This window comes from Pinus tabuliformis, chromosome 9, assembly GCF_031772625.1.
Source record: "Pinus tabuliformis cultivar Carrire ecotype Pingquan chromosome 9, CPIR1, whole genome shotgun sequence".
Classification (NCBI taxonomy): domain Eukaryota; kingdom Viridiplantae; phylum Streptophyta; class Pinopsida; order Pinales; family Pinaceae; genus Pinus; species Pinus tabuliformis.
Window position 1 is genome coordinate 1,223,778,448 of NC_142307.1, and position 20,791 is coordinate 1,223,799,238.

Genomic DNA, 20,791 nt, shown 5'->3' on the forward strand with positions numbered 1-20,791 from the left:
TGATGAGACCTTTGCTCCAGTAGCAAAGATGGATTCCATATGCCTCACACTTGCCATTGCGGCTGCCCAGCGGTGGGAAGTACATCAGATGGATGTGAAGAATGCCTTTCTTCACGGAGACCTATCTGAGGAGATCTACATGGAGCAGCCACATGGTTTCATTCAGGATTCATCTTTGGTCTGCAAACTGAAAAAATCTCTCTACGGCCTTAAGCAGGCCCCAAGAGCTTGGTACGCGAATATGGATTCTTTTCTCTTATCAAAAAACTTTGAAAGATGTAAGTCTGATCCGAATGTTTACATGCTTAGGACACAAGATTCTCTTCTTATCTTAGTTTTGTATGTAGATGATCTCCTAATCACTGGCAGCTCGGCTTCAGCCATTACTACAGTCAAGAGGGCCTTGCATGATAGGTTCTTGATGATGGACATGGGTCCATTACGCTTCTTTCTTGGTCTTGAGATAAGCCAGAATGCCATAGGCATCAAACTCTCTCAGGCTAAGTATGCACGAGATCTCCTCGAGAGATTTCGCATGACTGACTGCAAGCCAGCACCGACTCCTTTTCTGTCTGGGGTCCGCCTTGAGGATGGAGGTGACACTCCATTAGTTGACAGCACTCTCTACCGACAGCTAGTGGGGAGCTTATTGTACCTCACCCACTCCAGACGAGATCTCTCATATGCAGTAGGGGAAGTTTCCAGATACATGCAGGAGCCGCATGAGCTACACTGGAATGTTGTCAAGTGCATCCTCCGATATGTGCAGGGCACCATCACCTTCGGGATTCACTATGCAGCAGGCACTGCATTGAATCTCCTTGGCTTCACAGATTCTGATTGGGCGGGAGACAGCATTGATCGCAAGTCCACCTCCGGATATTCACTCAGTCTAGGATCTGGCCCTATTTGTTGGTTGAGCAAGAAGCAGGCTGTTATTGCTCTCTCTTCAGCTGAGGCTGAGTACCGAGGAGTAGTCAACATCACCATTCAGGCTCTGTGGCTACATCACTTCCTCACTGAGTTGGGCGTCCAGTTCCACCAGCCCATTGTCATCTGGTGTGACAACCAGAGCACTCTCAAATTTTGCAGGGATCCAGTACAGTGGCAGCGGACGAAGCACATAGAGATCCATATGCACTACATCAGAGACTTAGTACATGATCGGGTCATTGATTTGCGGTTCTGTCCATCAGCAGAACAGTCTGCAGACATCTTCACCAAGACATTCACTGAGCAGAAGTTTCGCTCTTTGCGTGATCGTGTTGGAGTGAAGGACACGATTGCTTAGCAACTGTATTTTTCTTCCTCTTTTCTTTTGATTACATTGTATTTTGAGGGAGGGTTTTTCCCACGAGGTTTTCCCTCTTTCCTCAATTTTAGTACAAGTTGCACTGTATTTTCGGTGACCTTTGGCCTTAGTTGCCAGGGCCCATTTTCTATTTTTCCCCATAGTGGTGTTCAGGGGGAGTGTTGAAACTACTACACACCTACATGCAGACTCTTAGTTAGAGCATGTGACTGCATGCAAGATTCCTTTTGCATGTTGGAACTACTACACACTTACACGCGGACTCTTGGTTAGAGCATGGGATTGCATGTAAGATTCCTTTTGCATGATTTACTCCTTGATTTGCTCCTTCTTTAACTCCGCCACTGACTAGTTATCTCCGGAACTTGTTGTAGGTGTTGAGTCTTCTCATTGATCACCACTATAGTGCATTACCTTGGGATTTTCACCCAGTGATGCTATATCATGAGCATTGTAACATATTTTCGAATGCATCATTCTTTTCTTCTTTCGATTTTCTTCGATTTTCTTTTAGTATTTTTGCTCTGCAAAGCTGTGTGTTCAACCTTTACTAGCTAGATTCATCTGTGCAGGTTTTCTAACACATTTATAAAAACAAACTCAAAATATAGAGTTAGAGAAAATGAGTATGGTAAATAAAATCGTAAATAATCCTTACGGCAAACCTCAAAATAATTATAAATACCAGCACGATGGGGGATTGAGTTTGTCCATTATTAAGCAGTCATGTGCTCTGAGTTATGAAAAGTAGTTAATCATAACATAGTAGTGAAACATTTGTTAGAGAATATTACCCGAGATTTTATATAATGATCCATAGGCAATGCTACCAGATGCAGCAGAATATATCATTACTGTTAAATTAGCATATACATACATAAACCATGTTGCAAGACATCGATCCACGAGGAATTAAATAATGTATTAACTGCATATTAATACAATAGCAAACTGAAAGCAATTTAATCCTAAAACAGGAGCAACCACCGATGAATCAATCAACGCCATGAGCCAAGATAAAATAGAGACATTCTCGGCCTAGCCTTCGAATCTATAAGAAGCTACCAAATCCACCTTTTAAATAAAAATAGAAATAGTATATTAGGCATTTTAAACTGTCCACAAACAGAGAGTATAGATATTTCAATTAACACAGTGTCACATTTCGGAAAAACTATCGACAGCCGGAGCTTGTCGATATGAACAGACGCTAAGGAAAAAGAAACCATCATGTACGTTAATAACTTCAGATTTTACATAAAGGAGAAATACTCCCCAAAAAACCATCTAACGACTAAGTCTAGAGCAGCATCACAAAACTGTAAGAGCCCTGCTCAGTTCACGTCTCATTCCGCAATATTGTAAAAACCATATACACTTCGGCCTCTTCTTTCGTATACTTAAACTGTTTTTGCAAACAAGTTAATGTACCAAAGGAAACAGTTCCATCCTATAAATAAACCGGGACGCTGTGAATTCTTAGGATTTTAAGGGCCGCTACCTTGTACATCAGACCTTCTGAGAAATCGCTTACCTGTCACAAAGATCAAAAACAGTGAATTCAACATGTGCTAGAACCCATTTTAAATATATATAAGTAGAATGCTACCCTAGGAGGGTTTCTCATCTGATTTAGCAATGTCTCCTCGATGAATCGCCTACTTGTGTAACAGAAAATGGTTTCAGTTAAAAATTGAAAGAGGCGGTGCGAAATCAGAAGTAAATCCTATCTATATAGAAGTTATACGTAAAACTCGTAGCCTTGGGGTTACGCTGCCGAAGGGGAATACCTATTTCTGTATGTTCAACCGACTCAAATTGCAGAGAGCTTAGCAGTCGGACATAGGCCTTTGACAGACCAAGCCATCGCAACGCCTATCAAATGAATATTATTGTTTACCAGTCCGCCGGGCAGACCTATTTCTGTATGTTCAACCCACTCTACAATCTCAAATTGCAGAGAGCTCAGCAGTCGGACAGAGGCCTTTGACAGGCAGCAAAAAAACACAAAAATTACATCAACAATGGATTCTCGAGAGCTCGGGCGCGAAGAGTTGGTTAGAAGACCAAACCCTAAACTCCCACGGTCGTCAGATCGCGCAAGCTAGTGGGAATGTCGTCACATGATCCAGCTGCTTCGCGTGTGTTACCACGTACAAGAGCCAGCGCAATGTAATATGAGGAGGTTTAATATGCACAATAAACCAGGAGAATCCCCATCCCGATTTCACAATCTGTGCATTGAATATAACATAAATCGCATATGAGACCCGTCTGGTTCCATAGATAATCATAAATGTAATTAATATCTATCCTTAAGTTATGATACGCCCATTATACAAGGCCTGCTTTTTGTACGTAAAGGTAATTAATTTTTTATTTTTCAAGTATTTCTTAAGGTTGTATATAGTTGTTACATGTTTGAACTTAGAAGCACTCAAATTAGCTTTTAAAATCTTGCGAAGCATGTATTGATGATTAATTTGAGTAAATTTGAGAACTTTTTAATCTAAATCAGGATCGACACAAAATATTCTACGTGAAAGTATTTTAAACATGGAAATTCCTTAGGCTTTTAATTTCTACTACTAGGGAAAAGAGCAACTTAAATTGAAATAGCTAAAAAAGATATTTCTCCATTAAAAATATATATAATTAATTTTGAATTCTATGTGATAAAAAAAAAACAAATTAGGGATATAATAATTTTTACAAAGTCATGTCCATATTTGTTCGAACTTTAGTTTCATAATTTCAGAATATCAAATTGTTGAATTTTGTTTAGATTTTTTATTTAAATTTCGTTTTCGCTGATGTTAATATATAAACAAAAATGTTTGTGATTTTACTATTAATATTCAACTCTTTTGGATTTAATTAGAATAGGAACATGTGCATATATAGGCCGAGAAAAAAGTCTAATAATTGCAAGTGCGTTGTTCCCTCTCATCATACAGTGTGTAACAACAACTGTGTCTTTCTCTCCCTTGGTCCCTCCTTTTTGGGGACGTACTTTATTTTTTTACTTCCCATACTTTTTATCGGTAAAACAGATAATACAATTTCGTGGGTGAATAATTTATACTCGGTAATTCAAAAAATTCAACATTTGAAAGTATTTTTTACGTGAAGTAGTAAATTAATTTATTTTTTTTATTTACTAGGCATTGGCATAATCAAAGAAGGTATTTAACTTCAATGTAGGTCTCATGATTTTTAAGGTTCAGGGAAACAGTATTGCATAAGATTCTATTGTAGCAGTATAATTACATTTTGGTGATATTTTTGTATTTTCAACCGTTGTAAAAGAAGCATTAATTAATATTATATGCTATTTACTTAAGACATTTCTTTTGCATCTACTACAATTACTAATTTAATATATTAATCATATTAGCATTTATAAATTAAAAAATTACACTCTTTAAATTATTAAAAACCATATATAAAAGAGAAAATTTACATAAATTATTTGTAAAATTTCACCCATTTATATTTATTACTCTTCATACTATTCTCATATTCATCAAATCTTGAAAATGGACCAGAAAAGTGAACTATGATACTTAAATCTGTAGATCTATCATTCAACAATCCAAACCACATAAATGTTAATACAACAAATATCTACTCAAAATTAAAAATTTAACTAACCAAAAATTATTACCCAAAAAAAACTCCATATTTACACCAAAGATATTCCCTATTAAAAAAAACCTCACCACTAACCTTCCTCTACATTTTCATGTTCGCAAACCACTGTCATTGTTTTCATACCAGTTGGTTTGAGGAAACAATTTTCATTACACGGTGCGTGATGGCCATGATTTATCTTGTCATTACACGGTGCGTGATGGCCATGCTTTATCTTAATGGATCTGAGAAGAAGTAGGGTCTCTCGCAGCCCCACCATTTCTACAACGCTTGTCGCCACTACTGGACGAATGGGCAGTCTTCAAAAGCATCCTCCCGGTCGTGGCTTCAGGAGAAAGAAAAAAAAAAGGTGGCTGCTGAACCCTGACCCCTTGAAATCCTCTTCCTACTTTCCTCACAATTTAATATTCAAAAACTCTATATTTGTTTTACACGTCAAAAATTTTTCCTACCTGAAAACGATTGTGCACTTGTAGTATAATATTCTAGTCTTAATTATTTCCATTAAGAACAAACAAGAACCTAACTCGGCCTAACTCGTGCATTGCCCACGGAAGTTGAAAGCATACATTGCAAGAAATTTTTGAGAAATCTACCGGAAAGATTTGGGTGACTTGCGTTGGCATGTGATCAACTAGCAAAGGTGAGTAGCAGGTCTTTTGTACTTGCCGTCCTAAAGCTGGTTGGTGAAACCAGGTGAAGTATCATTATAATCGATTGACTCGTATTCTTCACATGCAAACTTTGTAACATAATTGCAATAAATGAGAAGTTGGTTTAAGGTTAATATGTGATGAATGGTTTATACGTTTATATCATCCTCTGATACCAGCTACATTGCCTCTTTATATTGAGAGGCGCTGAATCAAAAAGAGATTATAGCATAACCACATAAATCTACGTAATTATCTATATGTAGTCCATAAGAAGGTATAATACTCCATGTTTTGTTACTCTTAAGACTCTGATATAGTTGATTGAGTACGAGTTTATAGCTCTAAAATCTTGAACCGGTGAAGTCAAACGCCTGAGCACTCTCTCAAATGAATTTAGTTATATGTATTATATTTTTATGAAATTGTTAATAAGTGAATAAATTTGCTAATTATATATGTAGAGTTTCAAATTCTTAACTTTTTGAGATAAAGTTTCTAATTATTTAGAATTATAGCAATAGTTTAATAAAAACTAAAATTTATAAAAATATAAATATATTATAAAATTATTTATAATTTATAATTTATAAATATTTTTTAATCATTATGAAAACAAAAATATGTAAGTATGTGATAATTTTTATTTATTTATTTATTGATATATATAAATGTAAATTTTTTAAACTATTTTATATTCAATATAAAATTTAATTTTTTATATTCAATTTCTTTCACACATAATCTTTTAAGATATAATGTTTTTAATTATTTCAAATTATACTAATAATTTAATAAAAACTAATATATATATACATATATATAACGTCTGCTGACCTAAATAAACAAATTATTTATTTTGGTTTAAGATTTTATTCCTATGCTCAAAAGGCTTGGAGAGAAGCCTCTCGAGCTCATTATAATTTTGACATTGTAAAAGGCTAGGAAGGTCAGTATTGTAGCAAAGATTGTAAAATTGAGATCTAATGTGGTTATAAGCAGGGCACTCTAAGAGGAAGTGATTTTCATCCTCGATGCTCCTATTCTCACGAATATGGCAGATCCTTTCCATCCATGGCGTCTTAGGAACTACCCAACTACCTGTTTCACTATGGAGCTCATGAGTATTCGTTCTAATATTTGCTATATTAATTTTCTTCTTTGAGCTTAGAGTTAAAATAGATAGATACTTTTGATTTTCAAGGGTGGGGTTGATGACCATCTTATAATAACTTAATTTTCTTTTAGACGCTAAATCTTTCTCACACCACAATTTTTCTTTGAACTTAGAAGTAACAATATCTTTAATGTTATTTATGTTTTGCAATGCATCATTCTCATTGATCTCCCTATAGTTTAACCAGACCCTTGTGTCTTTATGCCATCCTCAATTGAGCCTTAGGTGGTTTTGGCTGGAATTTAAAGCTAGCATAGGAAGTCTATGATCCTCTATGTTATTGAGCTTGTGCTTGTACAACAGAAACCTAAGCATAACTAGACTCTCAATAGGGAAAAGACCTGCTTATACTTACTATATATATATATATATATATATATATATATATATATATATATAAAAATATTAAATATCAATATATTTTTTTATTATTATGAAAATACAAATATATAGTTGTTTATTTTTACTATTTAAATAAATATAATTTTTTAAAATTGTTTTATATTCAACATAAAATTTATTTTTTTTATCTTCAATTTCTGTCTAAAAGCATATATAATAATTTTTAAAATCCACATAACTTACTAATCAACCAACAACTTTAATGCAATAAGATCACTTTTATATATATTAACTATGTCAAATAAGACATAAATTCATTTATCAATAAATGTGACTTTACAAAAGATAAAGTGATGCAGGAGCATTCAGGCTAGTCAGCAATGTGATAGCATGGTCACATGTTGTGACTAACAAGGGGTTGGAAGAAAATAATTTAATTAATTTTATTTGTTTAAATATATGAGAGTGTTTATTTATGAGGATAGGGAGTAGGTGGCTGAGTGATCCTCCTTGTATGGAGATGAGGCCAAATAGTTGGATTTATTTGGCTAGAATAGAGTATGAGAGATTTTAAAAGCTTTATTTAGTGTTAGTTTAGAAAAGAGTGGGATTGAAGAGATTTTTTAGGAGAGGTTGAGAGATTTCTAATTCAGAATCAGAATTGATTCATGAAACCATGTATTTGTATCAATTGTATTTTCCTTATATAATGAGAGAGAGCGAGGATAGAGGCAGGAGGAGTGTATGAAGCCATTTTTTAGAAATTGTGAGGGCCAAGAACGTTGAAGATCTGGCCAACAAAAGGTTGTAAGTCATTGTTTCAGATTATATACATGTTTTGATTGTTTGAAAGTATATTTATGGATCGGTGTATCGGTCAATTGAATGAAGCTGGAAGGATTAAATTCAATATGGCAATGAAAATTCATATCTGTGTATATCGACCTGTAGTTTGATTTGATATAATTGTGAAAAAAGTGCCAACGAATGTGAAAATCGTGTTGCATAACCCTGGAGTAGGAAATGCGTTAAATTCTGTGTAAAAAGGGTTGTATTTTAAATCCTCTGTTTGTATCGACCCATGGCATAAGATTGTTCTTTTGGATTGGGTTATTATTAGTGTAATTCGCTGTCAAGAACTATTGTGAATCCATTTTAAAACCAATTCAAAGTGTAAATGGAACGCTGGAGGTGCTGTTTAAAAATAGTTCAATTGGCATTAAAGAAATCCTTTGGAGTAATCCATACGGAGGAACAAACTCGATTTCCAAATATAAATAGCAACTGACATATGCAATTGCAAACGCCGGCACAGAGATACAAATGAAGTTTGCTCTGTTTAAATTCCATTTATTGGGGTTGTTCCTCCCTCTGTAATTTGTTCAAGGTTGATTATAACCTGAAATCAATTGGTGCGCTCTAACATTACAGTCTAGATACGAAGGCTTTGTAAATTTGATGTCTCAGGTTTGCGAATTAGTGGGATGAATTAGAAGGGGCTTATATAATTATGAAGTCAATGGATTACAGGGTTTCATTGCATTGCATGACATTGTATTGTTTCTTAGTTTTGAGACAAATCGGGTAGTGGGTTTGCATTTAATTGTACTGCGGAGTTGGCGAGTTCATTCCCCACAGAGTTACCACAACACTCAGTTCAGGGAAGAGACCGTATTCATTAGTCAATTGAGATTTGATCCGGATCATATTTTTTTCTGGAGAAACTCCCTTTGTTTATTCACAGAAACTGAAACTTCGTTTGAAATTGGAATCGGTCTGATTGAATCGAATTCCAATTGAGAGAGATTGTATTGGCATCTGACCAGCGAATGGGAATTAAGTCAGCAAGCTCTGATAAAAATTATGAAGTTATATAACATCGCACCAAATTAAGGGTAAACGCCCAATTCTTATGGCGTATGGTGATCCATCGATTTGTGAATCGATATATTGTATATCTAGTGCTGCGATATATAAATACGCTTGAAACTGTTATAAACAGAGAAATGAAATGTTTAATAGGGCACACAGGGATGAGGAAGAATCAATTGCAACAAGTCAATGTTTATTTGCAGTAAGATCGGTCAAACAGAGAGATCGATTGAGAATTATGATAATGTTTTGATAATCATTGCAGGAAGCTTGGAGCGGTACAATTTGAACGCATGATGCAGCAGATTGCAGGATACATGTGAAGTAATTATACTGTTAGATATCCTTGGAGCAATCTATTTGCAGGGTGTCTGGTGGGGATGTTCAAATTCTGAATAGAGTTTATTGAGGCTGAAGGCACGAAGAGCATTCCAATTCAATTGATGATTGTGCAGAACTCTGTTTCTGTGCAAAACCAGAGAACAACCAACGAAGATGATTGCAAAGGTCGATGTGTGACAATGATTGTTAGATCTGAATAAGTGGAGGTGAATTGTAAACCACAAGGTATGTTTAAATCCCGGGTATCGATTTAAAAGTTCCCATAATATTTATGAGTCGCCAAGATGGGTAATTGAATGGAGTAAGATAGTAAGGAGTGGGATATAAAATATGTATGCTCACATTCATAGGTGGAAACAGATAACTAGGTCATGCAGGATTGCCCTACATCATAAAGTTATGAGAATTAACTTAGAGCAATTAATTAGTAAATGTGACTTCACAAAAGTTAAAGTTATAGGAATTAATTTAGAGCAATTAATTAAAGTTATAGGAATTAATTTAGAGCAATTAATTAATTAGTTGAAGAGGACTTGATTTTCTTTATAAATAGAAAGGTAAAATGTAACTACAACAGTTGGTTACAATTTTGAAATGTAATTTTTTTTAGTGTAATAGGATTTGCATGGAACTTAATTGACTACATCCTGTTCCCATTTTTACATCTCAGTGAAATCGATTGAGTTTTCGAAGTTCACCAAAATTTGGTTGATTTCACTCAATTGGCTAGGTTTGATTCTAAGTGTACCGAGTATTCTTCTTACTTGGTCTTACTTGAAAGAAGACACAAAGTATTCGTATTACTTGGTCTTACTTGAAAGAAGGCACAAAGCAACACGGTCATGAATGAACAATTCTGAACGGTAAAAATGGGTGGTTTCCCGAAAACCCTTTTGTTTTGTATTTATTTTCGTGAACATGAATTTTTTTATCAAAATGTTTGAGTGTGACATTTAAGGTTGATTTTCGGTAGTGTGGATAAGTGAATGTCGAATTGGATTTAATTATATAGGATGGATACCATCGTTCTAGACTTGTTGTGTTATTGAAAATAGTCGATTCTAGTGTATGTTGTTGATTTACAAATATTTTTTAAATGCATTTAAAAATTTTATTCACATGAAAATAATAATACAATATAAATACAACAAGATATGTAAAGAGATAGTTAATCTATCTTGGACGAACAATCTATTGGTTGTGTGAATATTTTAACCACACACCAATCTAGGAAGCTAATTAGTTGGAGAGAATCTCTCAACCAATTATACCTCAACAAACTCCTAATCACTAGAAACAAACTACTATACATAGAAAGCATCCCAACTAAGAAAAGTAGGAATTATGTTTTCCAAGGCACCCTTTTGATGACTACTTGTCTCAATCTCAATCAACAATATCTACATCTGGTCCAATCTCGCAATTACACCTTGTACATTGTTCTTTGTAGACATCATCAATTTTCCAAGGTCCATATAAATGAACAACCTTCCATGAAAATGCATGGATACCTAACAACTGTAATTGTTGGTCTAGTAGGAAGTCCTTCACATACATGGTTCATTCAACTTCTTGATGAACTTTATTTGACTTGGTCTGTCGCACTCTCCGATTATTCCATCTCATAATTCTCGCCTTAATTGAAGACTCAGCTTTTTGATTACATATCAAGCTTCGATAGGAGTACATTTGCCACCTTTGTACCTACCAAGTGGTTAAATCCACAACTTGATCTCAATACATAACACATAACAAAGGGGTATGAATGCTTCAATTGGTGTTACAACCACATTCCCCTTTAATATACTCCAAGCCTAAGAATATACTAGGTACATAAAACATTTTAAGGACCATAACTGACTATTACAAAGTAATATATGACATGTATATTTCTTATAATTACAATGTGTGACTCATACTTTATCACCGTCACGAGTCTACTAGACAAACTCAAACAATTTTTCACTATGTTTTCGATGTTGCAACTAACTTGGATCCTTCATTACTTGGATCCTTTTCCACTCATTTTGGATACACTACACCATTCATATGCTGGATCATATCACTACTTTCTCACTTGAATCTTCCCATCATAGTATTCGCTCATCATAGGCTTTGTACTTTCAAGTCTTTTGAATCTTCATTTTTAACTTTGCCATAATGATCTTGGATCTCCATGCTTTACCTGTCATGAGTTAGAGCCGCAAATTCTAACAAAATGACTTCATATTGAGGTTGTGAATCTCAATATGTATACAAACTTCCAAGACATATTCACCTTCAGCCATACCAAAAAACAACAATACCAAATAACAATATAAGTTAAAGAAATGATCCAAAGGTGACCATGCTTTTATCCCATTAAGGAAAAAACCTTAAACAAGTAATGCAATATCCTCTTTTACTATGAGTCCATGAGAAAAAATTTTAAACTTTGGGCAGATACCTCCACCACATTGGCTACACGTTAGCTCAACATTGTTCTGCAACATCGCCATTATGTAACTTTGCAAATGTGACACAACATTTCCACAAGCTGCTCCTCAACGCATCTCCTTAAATTTTATCCTTCCTCAATCAGCTCTTCAAAGTTGGACTTCTGTGCAATGGATGTTTAACACATCTGGAGACGATTTTTCCACAACTGGTCTTTCTCCACATTGGCTATACACTGGCACTCTAGTGCAGGTGTTTTCCCACACACCATGACTACTAGTTTTCTATGATGGATTCTTTTCCCATACTAAATTTAGTGTATCTCTTCCACAACTTCGATCATCACACACACCCACACTCAGTCTACACCATTTTGTAGCTTTTTGACATCGAATCACTTGAGAGTGATATCAAGTTATGTGATCTCCAACAACACCAACGACTCTCCAAAGCAGTCTCTCTTCCAACAATCTTCTCTTCAAACCATAGCACAAATATGAGCAACTTTGTGATTCCAACACCAGCAAACAATGTGTCCAATGCTTAATCCATGAATTTCAACAATCCTACCACACCTTGAAAATTTCCAATCTTAAGGTAACAATGCACAACTCAATCACTCCTTAACCACTTACAGATCCTTGTCACATTTAGGTCACAAAATCTCAAATCTGTGTTATGAAACGAACTCACAAAAATATAGAAAAGATAGATCAACGCCTTATAAATAAGCCTCTTCGAGGGGGGAACCTCCTTTACATTACACAAATGAACAATTCTTAGGTGATACAAATGACAATACCTTTTTTCTATATACAGGAGTCTAAGGGGTCATAATACAATCACAGCCGACATAAAAATAATAATGTAAGGGCATAATAATAACAATAGTGGGCTTTTAAGGGGCACAATAATAACAATATGGGGACTACATGGGCACAACAATATAATAAGGGGGGTGAACTAATAACAATAAGGGGTTACACTAGTAGTATAGTGACCTAACATTCCCCTCTCCTTCAAAAATAGTTGGCCTCAATGCTTGAGTAGTTTTGGATGCTTCTGTATAAAATTCTTGTCCTCCCATGTGGAATTTTCAACAAGTAAGTTCTTCCACTTAATGAGATACTCTGAAATTGATCGATTTCGTAGTTGTTGGGTTCTTGTTTCTGTGACTTCTCTAGGTTCTGATATGATTTTTCCTTCCTCATCAAGTTCTGGCAATATTGTTTGAATTGGGATATTCTCATTAGGTAAGGTCGTCATTTCTTAAGTGCATGTAGTCTTGCCAACATTTCCTTCTCATAAATAGGTTTTTGTAAATACTTTCCTTTGATTGGATAACTTTTGAAAGCAATGGGTCTTTCTTCTTGCGTTAAAACATCATCAATTCCATTTCTCGAGGCATCATCTTCCACAATAGAGGTTTTTGTGAAGTCTGGCGTAGCTAAGACCGGTGCTTCGCACATTGCCTCTTTAAGATGTTCAAAGGCCTTCGTTGCTTCTGGAGTCCATGAAAATGCATCTTTCTTCAATAATATTGTTTTCAGAAGTCTTCAATCTTCATTCTGATTTGATGATATCCTGAATGAAGATCCAACTTGATGAAGTAATTTAATCCATGCAATTCATCCAATAATTCATCAACGACAGGAATTGGAAATTTATCTTTAATAGTGAGTTTGTTGAGCTCTCTATAATCCGGAAACATGCGCCATGTCCCATCTTTATTGTGCATTAGTACTACTGGAGCAGAGAAATAACCTTGACCAGGTTGAATTATACCAACCTTTAGCATTTCGGCAACCATACATTCAATTTCACTCTTTTGGGCATGGGGATATCTGTAAGGCCTGATGTTTCAAGCAACACTTCTTGGAATCAAATGAATAGCATGATCATGATCATGAATAGGTGGGAGGCCTTTAGGAGTCACAAATACCTTGGAATGATTGTCTAAAATGTTTTGGAGATCCAGAGAAATAGATGACTTTGATGTGGGATCCTCTAGTGAACATAATTCTGCAATTACGCCCCATTGTTCTTCCTTTAGAAGCTTTTTCATGCCGTTAGAGATGATTATCTTTCCCGGTTTCCTTGTGATATCCCTTAATTCAACTTCCTTTCCTTCCGAATAAAATTTCATGAAAATTTCTTGAAAGTTAAAATCTATTGTACCCAAAGGTTGTAGCCATTGGACTCCTAGGACAACATCAGCACAACCCATTGGAATGGAAAGCATTGGACTATTCAAAACATATTCTCCCATGGATAGCTTGATATTATGGAACTTTCTAGAGCAATTTATTGTTCTTCCACTTGCAACCATCACTTGACACCCCGATGCTGGATATAGAAAGCAATTCAATTCCTTGGCTATCTTACAATGAATAAAATTATAGGTACTACCCAAATCAATCAACATTAATACATTTTTCTTCTTGACATGTCCTTCTACTTTAATAGTTTGAGGAGTGGTAATTCCAACCAATGCATTACAAGATATGGTCGGATTCATTTCTTCTTTCTTCGGGGTTGGTTCCTGGTGAGTATCCTTTTCTTTTGACGTTTCTTGATCCTTTTCTTCCTGATATTTCATTTTTTGAACAATCTTCTTCTTGATATGTCCTTCTATCTTAAGAGTTTGACATGTGGTAATTCCTACCAATGCCTTACAAGATATGGTTGGATTCATTTATTCTTTCTCTAGGGTTGGTTCCTGGTGTATATCCTCTTCTTTTGACATTTCTTAATCCTTTTCTTCCTCCTCTTCACAATCAATGTAAAATAATTTCTTCTGAGCACACTTATTACCTTTAATGTATTTGTTATCACAATTGTAGCAAAGCCCTTTTGCTCGTTTTTCTTCTAATTGTTGTGGTGTCAAACTTGTAGGTTGTGGAAGGCTAGGAGAAGAAACACTTCCATCTTCATAATTGTGAGGGGTAGACTTCCTTGTTGCCATAATTTTGCTTTCCACTTTTCTTTCCAGCCTGAATGCCTTCTCCAATGAATCAGGTTCCCAAAGATGAACCTCATGTCAAATGTTATCCTTTAAAGTCCCTATGGAGACATCAATCCTCTGCTTCTCTAGAATATCATTTACCCTTATATTCAATTTTTGAATGTCCTTAATGTGCTCTCCCATTGAACCCTTTTGTTCGAGATTTATCAATTGGCTAAAGAAGGTGTTGCTCTTTGTATCCTCATAATATGCTATCATTTCCTCCATGAAAATTGACCACGTGACAAGTGGTTTACGAGAACAAAGTCCTTTACACCATAAAAATCTATTCGGATCTAAATAATTAGATAAAATATTTACCTTTTGTAACAGTGGTACACCAAGTAGATCAAAATATTTCTCCATTTGTAGTATCCAACTTACCAGATCCTTGCCATCAAACTTCCTCATCTCGCTTTTTCTTGATTTTAGGAGCTCAATCTTGAAATGTCTGCAACTCTGTAATTTCGGATCTTTAAGTTTTGAAATTTCAGCATGCAATAGCCCTCTGAATCCTCTTTTTAACCCCGCAATTATGATCAAGATTGGATTTTGCAAGCTATAGTTATGTCAAATCTCCCACGATGACCTGATTATAGACTAGTGTAGTAGAGCGAACTTGTACGAAGTTCCACATGTCACTTTTTCAACCTTAGGTTCTGAAAATTATACTCAAACAAAACACATTCCATCCGCTTTCTGTAACTTCTTATGAAATTTCAATATGATGCTCAGAGAGAAAGTTATGACATGTTTCCTAAGGTCACCTATTTAGGATGTAATTCGGGAGTTTGCAAAAAACCCTAAATTCCTGAGAGCGTATATTCGAAAATGCAGTGAGACAAGATTTGAAATTTGTACTCGACGTTCAGACTGGTTTCTTCTCAAATGGGTTTTTGTTTTAGCTTCTAAAACTTCGTAGAAAAAACATTATAGCAAACATTCCATGATGACTTGTTTTAGATGAAATTCTAGAACTTGCAGACACCCTAACTTCCTCAGATCATATATCGGAAAATACAGCGAGACAAGATCTGAAATTTGGTCCCTAGGTTCACCGTGATTTCGTCTCAAATGGGTTTTTTTTAGCTTCTGAAATGTCGCAATAAAAAAAGTTATAGAAAAATTTCCACGATGACTTGTTTGGAGCAAAGAAACCCTAGAATCTGAAGCTCTCATACCAAATGTTATGAAACTAGCTCACAAAAAGATAGAAAAGAAAGATCAATGCCTTAGAAATAAGTCTCTTCGAGGGGGCAACCTCCTTTACATTACACAAATGAACAATTCTTAGATGATACAAATGACAATACCTCCTTTCTATATATATGAGTCTAGGGGTCATAATACAATCAGAGCCGACATAACAATAATAATGTAAAGGCATAATAATAACAATAGTGGGCTTCTATGGGGCACAATAATAATAATATGGGGACTACATGGGCACAAAAATATAATAATGGGGTTGCACTAATAACAATATGGGGTTACACTAGTAGTATAGGGACCTAACAATCTGCTCCTCTCAACACGCAGTAAATGGATTTCCATGCATTTTTTTTTCTCTTACGATTGTCAACAAACATTTTTTCTAGCAATCTCCTTTCACATGTTCACAACAACCATGCCCTCTGCTCTTTGGCTCTTCCACCAGTCGAACTCTTCTGTCAGCAAACTCGGCCCCCAAATACACTCCAGCGACAAATACTAGTCTCACAGTAGTGGCAACAACGGTACTCTGACAACGGTCTCAACACAAAAATATATTTATTCTTCGCAGAATTTACATGGGATTTCCCTTGAGAGATTCAGGCCTAAACCCTCTCTGATACCAACAATATTTTCTAAATGCACTGAAAAATTCTATTCACGTGAAAATAATAATACAAAATAAATACAACAAGATATCTCTTGAGATAGTTAATCTATCTTGGACATACATTTTCTTGGTTGAGTGAATATCTCAACACACATCAATCTATGAAGCTAACTAGTTGGAGAGAATCTCTCAGCCAACTAGATCTCAACAAATTCCTAATCAAAGGAACATACTCCTTTACATAGAAAGCATCACAACTAAAACCAACAGGGATTATATTTTCTAAGTTTGTAGAACCAAATTAAAGATAAAGTTCAACCTTTATTTGTTTGCTAGATTAAGCTAGCATGAAGAATTTATGGTTTAAACTTATGACAAAAATGAAAGTTTGCAAGGAATTGTAAATGGCTGTCTTGGGGAAAGGTTGGTATGTAAAATTGTGAAAATATAGATTATTATTTCAAAATTTTATATTTAGAAATTAATAAGGTGTAAGATTTAGAATTTTTGTGTTGATAACCCATTATAAGGGTGATTTGTAAGTATGTCAGGTCTCCAATAAAATAATAATAAGAATAAAAAAAATTAATGTTGACTTAAAACAAAAATGAAAATAACCATATAGATAAAAGAGAAACTACAATACAATTCAACACAAATAATCAAAATCCTACTCCAAACAATTTTAATATTTATTTTAATTAAATATTTGTAAAAGGAATTTTTAAAAAGAAAAACCATATTCTATGATATATTAAAATCTTTAAAGACATAAATATTTTCACATGAATGTTGTAATATTTGAAAATATTAATTTGATGTAGTTTTACTATAAAGTTTGTGATCATGCTATTTAAAAAACATCATTAAATCTAATATTAATATTAAAATATTAATATTGTTATTATTACTAAATTTAATATTAATATATTATAATACTAATATTATTAGATTTAATAAATTTGGATTAATAATGTGAGGAAAGTTTTGCAATTAGAAAAATTTTATTCCTTTTCAGGAATTACATAGATTGTAGAGTAATTTTATTAGAAATTTTGTGAATTAAAAATGAATATTTTTTTATAATCGTTAAATTGAATATAGTTAAGTTTATTGAGTTATTTGTATTTTGTAAATACAAATTTATGAATATTTATGTTATTTAATTTTTTCCTAAATTATATAACTGATTTCTAATTCTAAAATTCAATTATATAACTGATTTCTAATTCTAAAATTCAATTATAAACCTGCATTCAATATTAAACTCTATTCTTAACAAAATGATTTTCCCAAATCTTCTGAACCTTGAAAAATATCTTATACGGAATAAAATAAATAGGGCATCTATGCAATGGAGTGACTTGTCTCATATTATGGACAGCCATCCTCCTCATGTAGATGGACAATACTACGTTTTCTCGCAAAGTACGTTTCTTAATGAAATAGGCATTCACGTTTACGGCGCCTCAGCGGCGGACGCCAATTGGATGACGGAATGTTGAGGGGGCTTCTACCATAGTAAACGAGGTACGCACCCACATTCATTCACGCTCGTCGGATCGTGACGTTAATTGGATTACAGAAAGATGATGAATTAAGTGGGACACAAAGACATGTGGAGACGCAGCGAGCGAGCCATTTCTTAATTTTAACTTTTTCTTAGTCTACAATTGTACATCCACGAAATATCTATACACCTCACTCTCCCCCAATGTGTGAAACTGTTGTTTCTTCTAACGTGATTCCTGATCCTTCGATTCTTTTATAATTTGATTAGATTGACTAATGCATCGTTTTGTCTTAAATTTAATTTTGATTAATGCATTGTGCTGTCTTAAATAAAGGAAGAAGATTATTAAAATAAGGATTTGTTTTGTTAAGTATTTTTATTGTAAATTCCATGAATATCTTTGAATTTTGAATAAAGAAATTTTTTTCATTGTTTAGATCAATTAATATATTGTGTTGTGAATTTTTATTAAAATAAAGGATTTGCTAGAAATATTTTTATTTTTTATGTAGATTTTATAAATATTTTTAAATTTCGAATGGAAACCAATTTAATAAATTTTTTAAATATTTTTAAAATATGTAATGAATATAATTTTAATAGTATTATCTATTTGAATTCCAAGATTCCAAAATGGAGGTTGATGGGATCATAGTATGTTAATCAATAGAAGTGTCACTAAATGAAAAGGAAGATGATGAAAAGGAAATTGGGAGATGTAGAGTTCCTGACAATATTGGAGAGCGAAGGGGGTGTGGAGGAATTTTCGTTTTGTCAGAGAGAATAGTATAAATGAAGAAACATTTGAAAAAAAAGTGCATGAATTTCAGTGATAGGAATATATTAAGTGTAGGAGCAGAGGAGGATCATATGATGATGGCCATGCAACTTTCCTAGTTGATGATCCCTGCCATCCATCACTCGTCAACTCTGTTAGGACATCATCCATTACTCGCCCACTCTATATAATATACTATTCAAACAAATTGTGGAGAATTCCTATTGAAACTTGAGGAGAATTTCATGTTTTCTACTACGTAGGCCATTGGATTGGTGCCCGATTCAACCTCAATTTTTTTATTTTATTTTAATATGGACACTGATATAACAGTATCAAAGTGGATGGTTTCACCTTTTGTTTGTAGATTTGTAATGATATTTTTGTAACGTTTGACTTCATGATCGGAAAATATTATTCGCAAAAATGTAAGGTGGATCCACTATCAAATTTGCAGTGACAAGGACCACTTCAGATCAATCATGAGTAGGACGACAAAAGCAATTGGGCATATGGTAGTAGCTCACATGGTTGTTACATGTCAGATAGTGGTGACATGGTTAGAGATGGAAGATTGTTGGACACTCCAGATAGGAGGAGGGATAGACGCAGGTACCATTCTAGTTCTGGTTTTGACAGGCATGATGATCGATATCATTATCATCCTTACAAGATAAGTGATATGGGATACCTGCCATATGAGTTTAAGAAATAAAAGCAACCTACTTTTGATGGATAGATGAAAAAATTGCGGGATGTAAAGGCATGGTTGCTTGGTATGAAGAAGTTATTCAACTTGCATGATTATTCAGAGAACATGAAAGCCAGAGTAGCTACATTCAATCTCAAACATAAAACAAACATTTGGTGGGAAGATGTGAAGAATGTCAGAGGTATACATGAGGAGGATTTGACTTGGAATGAGTTTAAGCGGCTATTCAAAATGAAGTACCTATCAAAGAGATACTTTAATGATCGAGAAAAAGAATTTTGTGAGCTAAAGATGGGATCTATGACAGATGATGAGTACACTACCAAGTTCTTGGAGCTACTGAGGTATGTGCCTTACCTCAAGGAGGAGAAGGTTAAGATTCAAAGATTCACTACTGAGTTATCAACGGAATTCAAAGATAGGATTGAGTTTGATGAGCCTAGATCATTGGAAGAGGCCATCCGAAAGGTAAAAAATTGCTATGAACAATCGAAGCATAGATCTGAGACTAAGCCAGACTAGAAGGGAAATGAAAAGAAGAGAGGAAAATGGGACAATAAGAAAGTAAGAACACAAGATTCAGGTAATAAGGAGAATTTTTCACCATCTAAGAATTTCAATGCATCAGATAGAGGATAGGGACATCGATCTGTGGAGTAGAATAAGGGTGGAGGTTGGAAGCTTATAAAGTGTTGGACTTGTAGCTAAGATCATCGGAAGAGAGATTGTCCACAGAATTAGGGTGCTAGGCCTTAGATACATAGTGCACAGGACACACAAACTGTTGGGGATGTTGGTCAGAGAGTTCCTTGTATTTATGGACCATTGGATAACAAACATGCATACGATCATGCATTTATCATTGAGATGTATGGTAAGCCTTGTGATCAAGTTATTTCTATTTTGATTGACCCGATATCTAATTATAGCTATGTTAGTCTTAACTTGGTGGATAAGTTTGGTTTGAGTAAGGAATTGCATGCAGAATCTTGGTTAATGCAATTGGCTACAGGTACAAAGAAGCGAGTTGACCATTGGGTAAGAGCTTGCGCATTTGATTTGAAGGCTATGCCTATTGCAACGCATTTGAATGTATTACCGTTGGGATCATATAGTATGTCATTGGGCATGGATTGGTTGTATATTTATAGAACCGAGGGGGATTGTTATGATA